General features: G+C 36.0%; 1 pseudogene; it reads right to left on the bottom strand.

The window, feature by feature from the left end:
- The window catches only part of LOC101982962, a 6,564-nt pseudogene extending 3,670 nt beyond the window's left edge, over positions 1-2,894 (bottom strand).
- Positions 2,895-10,653: the final 7,759 nt, after the last annotated feature.

Genomic DNA, 10,653 nt, shown 5'->3' with positions numbered 1-10,653 from the left:
GGCATAACTGGATGTCAACCTGTAGAAGAATGAAAATAGATCCATATCTATCACCATGCACAAAACTCAAGTCCAAATGGATTAAAGACCTCAATATCAGTCTGAATACACTGAATCTGATAGAAGAGAAAGTGGGAAGAACTCTACAACATATGGGCATAGGAGACTGCTTCCTACGTATAACTCCAGCAGCACAGACATTAAGGGCAACATTGAATAAATGGGAGCTCCTGAAACTGAGAAGCTTCTGTAAAGCAAAGTACACAGCCACTAAGACACAAAGGCAAACCACTGTCTGGGAGAAGATCTTCACCAACCCCTCAACAGACAAAGTTCTGATCTCCAAAATATATAAAGAATCCAAGAAACTAGACTTTAAAGTGCTAATTAATCCAATTTAAAAATGGGGCACTGAAGTGAACAGAGAATTCTCAACAGAAGAAGTTCAAATGGCCAAAATACACTTATGGTCATGCTCAACCTCCTTAGCGATCAGGGAAATGCAAATCAAAACAACTTTGAAATACCATCTTACACCTGTTAGAATGGCTAAAATCAAAAGCCAAATTATTTTTATGAAGCTAAACTTACCTTGATACTGAAACCACACAGAAACTCAACCAAGAAAGAGAATTACAGACCAAGCTCCCTCATGAACATTGGTGCAAAAATACTCAATAAATTACTGTCAGACTGAATTAAATCACACATCAAAAAATCATCCACATTAATCAAATCAGCTTCATGACAGAGATACAGAGAAGGTTCAACATAGGAAAATCTATGTACTTCGCCATAGAAATAAACTGAAAGAAGAAAACCATGTGGTCATGTCATTAGATGCTGAAAAAGCATTGACAAAATCCAAGGAAAGAATAGAGATACAAGGAACATATCTAAACATAATAAAAGCAGTATACAGCAAGTCAACAACGATCATCAATTTAAATGGAAAGAAACTCAAAGCAAATTCCACTACAATCAGGAACAAGACAAGGCTGGCTACTCTCTCCATATCTATTCAACATACTTTAAGTTCTAGCTCGAGCAATAAGACAACAAAAGGAAATCAACGGGACCCAAAGTGTAAAGGAAGAAGTCAAACTTTTGTTATTTGCAGATGATATGATAGTATTCATAAGTGACCACAAAAACTTCTACAGCTGACACAAACCTTCAGTAATGTGACAGGATACAAGATCAACTCAAAAAAAAAAAAAATCAGTAGGGCTCCTATACATAAATGATAAAGAAGCTGAGTAAAAATCATAGGAACATCACCATTCAAAATAGTCACAAATAATATAAAATATCTTGGGGTAACACTAACGAGGGAAGTGAAAGTCCTGTTCAACAAGAACTTTAGGTCTTTGCAGAAAGAAGTTGAAGAAGATACCAGAAAATGAAAAGATCTACCATTATCTTGGAACAACATAATAAAAATGGCAATCCTACCAAAAGCAATCTACAGATTCAACACAAACTGCATCAAAATCCCAACACAATTCTTAACAAACTGTAAAGAAACAATATTCAACTTCATATGGAAAAACAAAAATCTAAGAATAGCCAAAACAACCCTGTACAATAAAAGAACTTCCAGAGGCATCACCATCTCTGACATCAACTCTATTATGGAGCTATAGTAATGAAAACAGCTTGGTATTGGCATAAAAACAGACAGGTTGACCAATGGAATTGAATCAAAGACCCAGATATTCATCCGCATACATATGAAACACCTAATTTTTGAAAAAGAAGTTAAAATTATACAATGAAAAAGAGAAAGTTTCTTCAACAAATGTTTCTGGCATAACTGGATGTCAACATGTAGAAAAATGCAAATATATTCAAATCAATCCCCATGTAAAAAACTCAAGTTCAGATGGATTAAAGACCTCAATATAAATCTGATCACACTGAACCTGATAGAAGAGAAAGTGGCAAATACCTTTTAAGGCATGGGCACAAGAAAATCTTTTTAGACCAGGATAACCTTGTCCTTTACAGGTGTTTTCTATCTAACACACAGATGTAAACTTTGGAGAAACCACTAATTAGAATATTTGACTGACATCATTTAGGTTACACTTACTGATATATAAAATCAGATAGATGGATGGATAGGTAGGTAGGTAGGTAGGTAGATAGATGATAGATAGATAGATAGATAGATAGATAGATAGATAGATAGATAGATAGACAGACAGACAGATAGGCAGAGTACTATTCACTAGTTTTGGTGTAGTTTTTGTTTGTTTGCTTATTCAAATTTTTTCATAGATATGTATTTCCATTGTGATAAACTAAATTGCTCTTAACCCATGAGTCAAAACTAATCTTTCATGAAATCGCTTTTAATAAGTGTTTCTTATCACAGAGTCAAGAATAGAAGCCATTCATCCCCCCCCCCCCGCAGGCATATAAACTATTAACAGCAAAGGCCCAGGGACTAACTTCTTCTTGGATACACCCACAGTGCAGCCCCGGCGGTCAGTGGTCTTAGTGCGCTGGCCTCGGACATGAAGGCCCCAGAAGTGGCTCAGCCACCTATGGGCCCGAATCTTCTTCAGTTGCTCCAGGTCCTCGCGTAGCTTGTTGTCCAGGCCGTTGGCCAGAACCTGGCTGTGCTTCCCATCCTTCACATCCTTCTGTCTGTTCAAGAACCAGTCTGGAATCTTGTACTGCCGAGGATTCTGCATGATGGTGATCACATGCTCCACGTCGTCCTCCGTGAGCTCTCCAGTCAATGTCCGCTTTCCTCAACACCACATGAGCGTATCTCCGCCCCACACCCTTCATGGCAGTGATGGCAAAGGCTATTTTCCACCGCCCATGGATGTTGGTGTTGAATACAGGTTGTTCTGGAACTTATCTAGGATCACGAGAGACATGTAGGCCTCCCGCGGAAGAGCTAGAAGCCATTCTTGAAGACTAAACAATGTATACACAAAGTTTTTGAGTTTTAATTACATATTTTAGGTTGCTGGATATAAAAATCTAAATTTTAAGTAAAAATTCTTTGTCTTTCTTAAGAAATGAAACATTTCAGAGCATCAATTAATAGTGGAGCAGGTCACTCAATCCAAATCTCCCTGGAAGTTGTTAAACCATTCTCTCATTCATTTCTAAACTTGCTGCACACTGACGACAGCTGTCTCTGGGGATTATTCTATCATCCCAACTAAAAGTCCATGGAACACAAGTGTAGCACAGTTTATAAAACCCCATAGTCACAAATTGGAGCTCAACCTGAAGTAAATAAAAGCAAAACAACCAGTCATTGGCTCTTACCTCTACCTTAGTCCAAAATTGCAATCCTGCCTCTAGGGATCTCAGAATGAGACAGTGAGAGCTGTTTTGTTCCATGTATTCCTCTCTTGGGCTAGGATTCAATGTGTGCAATACTACTTACCCATTTCAACTGCAAACTAGTGTGACTACTGGGATTAAAGTTGTGTATCATCACTGCCTGGCTTTAAGACTAATCAGTATGGCTATGTTACTTTCTGAGCTTCAGGCTTTCTGAGCTTTGTATTAAAATACAAATGAAATGTCACTACACACAACCATAAATTCATTCCTTCTGCTCTTATCTACTTGTATGTTGTGGAACCCAGCATTCTTCTGTGACAAAACCAATGCTTGCTGGCTCTCACATATCTCAAATCTTATATGACTAACACAGGCTGTCAAGCCCTGCCTTCACAGTGCTTTCTCATTCTGAATCTGGGTACAGTCATGTGTCTTTTACACTGCAGAACCTTTGCATGTTTTTCTTCATCTTCCTACCTTTACAGGCTGAAATACTCTAGGGCTTAGGTTCCTAATCTCTCCCCACGTATCCACACATAACTGCTGTCTAATTCATTCTTGCTATTAGTTCTAATGTCATCTATACACTGACAATTCCTAAATTTATCCTCAAGGATTTTCCATCTTGACTCCAAATTGATTCCAATTTTGTACCAACATCTTTGCTTGAAAGTCAGAAAGTTATCTCAAACATAGCAATTCTGAAGTCATACTTTTGATATCCCAAAGATACTCTCTTTACACTTCATGGCATTAATAGTATTCTATCTCAAACATCAATGACAATTTATATTTTAGTTTCCCACTTGCTATATCCACAATGTCAGTCAACATTGTTATACATACCTTCTAAACAAACCCAAGCCATTCTTGCTCACAGTTTCAGCATGTACTTCTTTAACATGGTCTCCATTCTTATGAATTCATCGATATTTCTTTCTCATCTTTCATGCTTTACGCAACTATCATCTTCTCAGAGAGATGAGTTTTGTCCATGATATGTTCCATAGTTTCAACCACTAATTATTCTATCACTATTTCTAGTGCTATTTTGATAAATGTTGATTATATACTCTTCTTCATGCTTTCTTACATTATCATATCCTGGATCTTCCTAAGGTTACCATAGATGAATCCCTTATAATAGTTCCCTGTCTTTTCTTTTTCACTGATGGAATTATTTAGCTTGCTTGATTGGAAAAATATATAATTCTGGTGTCAAAAAGGAGAGAAATTCTAAGAAACTAAGAAGCAATGATAGATTCTTAGAAAAAAAAATTCCCCAGCTTTTTCACTCCAAGATAAAATCCCACAAAATCTTCTATACAGGCTTCAAAGGTTCTAAGAGGGATTCAAACATCATTGCCATTGTGCTATCCCACTTAATAATACACAGTTTATGAGTTTTTCTACATGTCTGTCACACATCCTTGCTCTCTCATCTCACTCCTTGAAATTAGTTACACAATATGCTGGTGGTCTTCATCTGAGTACCAGTCAAATCTAGTTAACTTTAAGTCAGATGAAGCTATTCCCCAGTAAAACTAAAAGCTAAGCGAAAACTATTGACATGTGCTAGTAGAGGTTAGTGAGTGTCGCTGTGATGTTTCCGTACATTAATGCAATGTGTACTGACCATCTCCACTCTCCTTCTCTCATCTCGCCCTCCTCTAAACTTCATAGCCCCATCCTCATTCTCTGCTTTCAGGATATTCTTTTTTTCTTTTACAGACTTAAAGCAGTTCCACATATACAGGAAATTTTTCTCTTTCTGTGTCTGGCTCATGAATGGTTCCATCTATTTTCCTACATTTGACAGAATTTTGTCCTTAACAATGGATGAATAATATTCCATTGCATATACATAGCAAAATTTCTTTTTCCCACTCTTCTTTGGACTGGACTACTTCCACATCTTGTCTATTTTGAATGAACACAGCTATGTAGATACATCTTCTGTATACTGACTTTATTCTCTTCAGGTATATATACCCTGCATATTACAGCACTTCTATTTTCTTCTTGATAAATAACTTTCATTCTGACTCCTACAGAGTCTATAATTATTTACATTATTACTTTCGGTAGTTAACAGTCCTCTGTAGGTGGGACTTTGTAGTTGTAATTTCTGAAATTAATAGTAAACAAAACCTCTCAGAAAATTCCCTGGTCTTCTAGTTTTGACAATCATCCTGTCCTCTCTTCTATAAAGTTCCCCACAGCTTAGGTATAGGACTATTTTGTACATGTGTCCATTGAGACTGGGCCCACATATCTGCATTTTGATTGAGTATGGTTTTCTGTAGTAGTCTCTGTGTTTCAAAGAGAAATTCTCTTGATGAGAGGTAGGGACAACACTTATCTGTGGGTATGAGAACAAATGTTTAGATTATTGTTTGGGATAATGCTGATTTAGTATAGTAGTGGCTTTATGTTTCTTCCAGTATCACCAACTTCACTAATACTTGGTAGTTGCTAGGATTTCCAATTCCAGTCAAGATTTCCTTCTTGATGAGCAGGTCTTAAGTCCAATTAGAGAGCTGTTGGTTAAAGGCAAGGTATACATTCCATTACTGCAAACTTCACTACACTGTACCATGCTGGTCAATGATGTGGTTCATAGACATGTTAGGTAGGAAGGACTGTTGTTTGCTGTCATGATTTGAAAAATTTCATGGTACTATTGTGTACTTTGAAACTAGTCCACAGTGTGTAAGCATTCAGGTGAGTTTCAGCCAAGGGACCTCTGTGCCATTTCTGAAACAATGTGCAGAAAGCACTATCTTTATACAACACCAAGAAACATAGAGATAAAGAGAATATGGACAACTACCATCCACAACAGCCTCAAAGAAAATTAAAACGTAATGAAGTTAACAGGGAGATGGTGGAACTCTACAATGGAAATTTTAAACTTCTGAAGAAAGTTTAAACCAAAACAAAGACATAACATGCTCATGTATTGGCAGCATTCAAATTCTTAAAAAAATAGAATTTCATGAAATGATACTTACAGGTTCAATGCATTTGAAATCTAAATTCCCATTTAATTATTCAGAGAAATAAAAAACTATCTTAAAATTCATAAGAAATGACAAAAGACCTGAGATACTTAAATTTTTTTGAGTGAAAAGAATACTGAAGAGATGGCCATTTAATATTTTAAAATATATTACAGAGCCATGGTAACAAAGCAATATGATATGCATAATTCCAACATGTAGATTTATTTAGACAAGCCCCCAAAATGAGTACACATAATAAACTGGAGAACAGCATTTTCAGGAAAAACATCTGAGAAAACTAGATGTCCACAACATAAGAGTACAATTAGATCCATACTTATCACCTTGCACAAATGTCCAATTACACCAAAGATCTAAATATGAAAATTGAAACAATAAAAATACTATAAGGAAACACAAGCCTCCAAACAGTGGTGGCAAATATCTTTAATCCCAACACTTGGTAGGCAGAAGCATGTGGTTCTCTATGAGTTCAAAGCCAGCCTGATCTACAGGACCTAGTTCCCGGATAGGCTCCAAAGCCATAGAAAAACCCTGTCTCAAAAAAACAAAACAAAAACAAACAAACAAGCACACAAAAACCCCACAAGTCACATCTTCTATGGACACAGGTGTATCAAAGGACTTGTTGAATAGGACTCCATCTGCCCAAGAATTAAAGTTAGTAAATAATAAGTGAAATTTTGCAAACTTAAAGGCTTCTGTAAAGCTAAAAAAACAATTAACCATGCAAAGAGGAGTGGCAGAGAATCTTAATAGGTTTAGGACTAACAGAGGGTTAAAATTCAGAATATAGAGGAACTAAAAAAAAGTGAGCGAGTCAAACAATGACCCATTCAAAAAATTTTCTGGAACTCAGCAGAGAAGAAATGAAAAGAAGAGGAAGAAGAAGATGAGGAGTGGCAGGAGGAAGAAACAACTAAGGGATATTACAAAACTATTTTCCCTTGCAATTGTAAAAACAAAAATCCAAACATGTTTGAGATTTCACCTTTTCCAGTTGAAATGACAAACATCAACAAAACATTCTTAAAAAATGCTGGAGATAATTCACCAAAAGGGGAACGCTTATTCACTATAGGTTGGATTGCAAACTGTTAATATCATTATGGAAATCAATGTAGAGAATCCTCAAAAAGCTAAACATAAATTTACCATATGACCCAACTATCCCTCTAAAGTATATGTCAAAAATGACTCAACATATTGCTCTATAATTACTTGCTCAGTTGTTTATTGCTGTTTTATCCATAATAGCTAAGACATTATGTCTCTCATCTGATTAATGGGTAATGAAAACATGGTACACAGATAATAGGGAATATTGTTTATCTCTATATAAAAATGAAATTATGAATTTTGGGGTAAATGGATGAAACTAGAAAACATATTTTGAGTGGGGTATCCCAGACCCCAAAAGCAAATATCACATATTCTTTCTCTTTGGAGTCTCCTAGCTCCAAATCTTTAGTTGTGAGTACATAGCCCAGAGAAGCTGAAGAAAACATAAAGTAAAACATGACATCTGGTGCTTATCTTTTAGGGCATGAATTCACACACACACACACACACACACACACACACACACACACACACAAATAAAAAATAAAAAATAAAACTGCTTGCCTGTGGTTTAGCAACCACTGGCACATAACAGAGTTACTTGCAGAACCCCCACTGGAGTCACCACATCAACAACTAGGTTCTCCTCTCGTGTTTCTCTAAGCCTCAAAATGAGTTTAAAATATTTTTGTTGCAGAATCTCTGCAGCAACCACCACAGACCCCAAACACTAGAGTCATCTGAGCTCTAGACACCACAGCTAGACTTACTGGCCCTAAACAGGCTGACTCAGCCTTCAGGCAGCTCTCAACTCTCTTCCCATATGTCCTTATTCCATATGATCTCATGTGCCCTTTTTTTCTGACAGCCAGATTCCTCTTTGATGTCAGTTGTGGATTTCCCCTGAAATTGCTCCTTCACCTTTTTCCACATTAGGTGGCTGCCTTGATATCCACTCAGGCTTCTACTGTTTTTGCAACCATTACACACTCTCTGCACATGGCTACATGCTAGAAATTGCAGCTGTAGCTGCAGCTGTCTCAGCCAGGCAGTGCACCACCTGTGTTCTCTGATCAGATATGCTATGCAGCTTATGCTCCACCATAATTGTCAGCAAGTTTAGGCAGACAATTGGGAATTCTCAAAGGGGAAATTTTGTTTTAGGAAGAGAGTATTTTGTCCCACATTAAAAATGGGAAGCAATATTACAAAGAGAGTTAGCTCTCTGTATGAGGCAATGGGTGGCTTGAAAATGGAACAATTAAAGGAAAGGATAACTAATTTATGCAGGATTTATGAAATGTCAATTATAAACATTATCAATTTTATTATCTTTGTTTAGTCACTAAAATGTTTCTTAATGTGAGTACTAAGATAAAAATTTTAGAAAAACTTATTAAAACACATCATAGAGATATTTAGATACAGACAGAGGAATTTAAAGAAGAAAAAATTATAGTGTTGCTTTATAAGGTTAGAGAAGAACAACCTAAAATTTTCAAACAACCAAATTGAATTTATCCAGTTGCTCTACAGGAACAACTGCCAATTAAAGATATCCTTAAGGCTGTGCAAGAGCTGAATGGACTGCTGGGGAAATGTTAGATTTAGGGAGATTCAAGGAAGTGATAATCTCATATGACATGCAACCACCTTTTTTGAAAAAGAGGTTAAACTCACAGTAAAGTAGTAAAATAATTAGTACTCAATACTGGAGAGTCTTGGTTCCATCAGTCTTGGTGACTGATTCTCAATTACAATGGAGGACCTGGTGCAAAGATGAGGCTGAGAACATTGTGCAATGAAGTAGGGCTAGAAGTATGAAATTCTCCCAAGAACAACTTCTTGGAGAGTGATATTATGGCAATGTAAAAAGACAGATTACTGTGTTGACAATACCATGGGTTTATTGTGTGCAACAACTTTGAATTCTTGGCACAAAATTGAAGAAGTAGGAAAGAAAATTGAGTCATTTACTAAAGTTATACAGGGCCCAAAAGAAACTTTCACTGATTTCTTACAGAGATTGACTTCAACAGTAAATGGAATGATACCGAATTCAGAAGCTAGACAAACAATAATTTAATCTCTGCCTTTTGAAAATGTTAATGTAAAATGGAAAGGAGTAATTTGGCCATTAAAGACAAGATCAGCATCCTTAGAGGAATGAATCCAAGATACAATCAATATTGGATCTCATAACCATAATAACACTTAGATAAAAGAGATGATTTTCACAGGTTTGAAGAAAAATCAAATTGCCAAGTGTTTCAATTGCAGTAAATAAGGTCATTTAAAAAGGGATTGAAAACAGTACAAACATTTTTTCTAAGCACAATCTAAGCAGAATACCCCTCCTCTTCTGGATAATGCAGAAGGTGTGGCAAGAACAAACATAGGACTAAGGAATGTATATATATCAACAAGGGACAGCCAATGTAACCTTTGCCATTGAGAAATACCTGGAGGGACCTCTCACAGTCTCTCGTGCCAAATTCAGTTTAATTGTTCCCTGTTATGGTTGACAGATAAAGATGCTGGTTTGCACAATAACCTTTAACAACAGAGAAACTGCAGACTTTGGAACAGCTAATACAGAAGTGTTCAGCATATTGAACAATCAACCAATACTTGAAATTCTCTTACATTTGCTGTTAAATAGAAATCTTAGAAATGGAGAATGTTATCAGATCCAAGAGCTGTTAATATGGTGTTTCAGCCAATGGGCTCTCTATAGTCTGACATTTCTTTGCCTTCTCTATTACCTAAATGATGATCTCTTAGAGTAATTGATTTAAAAGTTTGTTTTTTCACTATGACAGGAAAAAATTACCTCCATGGCAAATTCTCAGCCTGTTAAGAGATAGTAATAGAAGATTCTCTCATAGGGAATGTTAAATAGCCACACCCTGTGCCAATATTTTATACAACAATCATTGGAAATAATACATAACCAGTTTTATCAATCCGTAGTTTACCATTACATAGACAATATCTTACTAGCTTATTCAAATGTAGATACTTTTGAAAGAATGTTTAAAAAAGTAAAAAAAAATACCTTTTTGTGGATTACAAACTGATCAGGAAAAATTGCAAAGAGGATATTCTATTAATTATTTCAGATATAAATTAGGTTTACAAAAATTAGACATAGTTACTGAGTCTCTATATGCAGAAAGAGCTGTTTTGCATATCAAAACTGCTGAATTAATCCCAGATGATACGAATTGACTTTATTATTCATTCAGTT

This window comes from Microtus ochrogaster, chromosome 10, assembly GCF_000317375.1.
Source record: "Microtus ochrogaster isolate Prairie Vole_2 chromosome 10, MicOch1.0, whole genome shotgun sequence".
NCBI classification, from domain to species: Eukaryota; Metazoa; Chordata; class Mammalia; order Rodentia; family Cricetidae; genus Microtus; species Microtus ochrogaster.
This window is presented reverse-complemented; position numbering and strand designations above follow the sequence as displayed.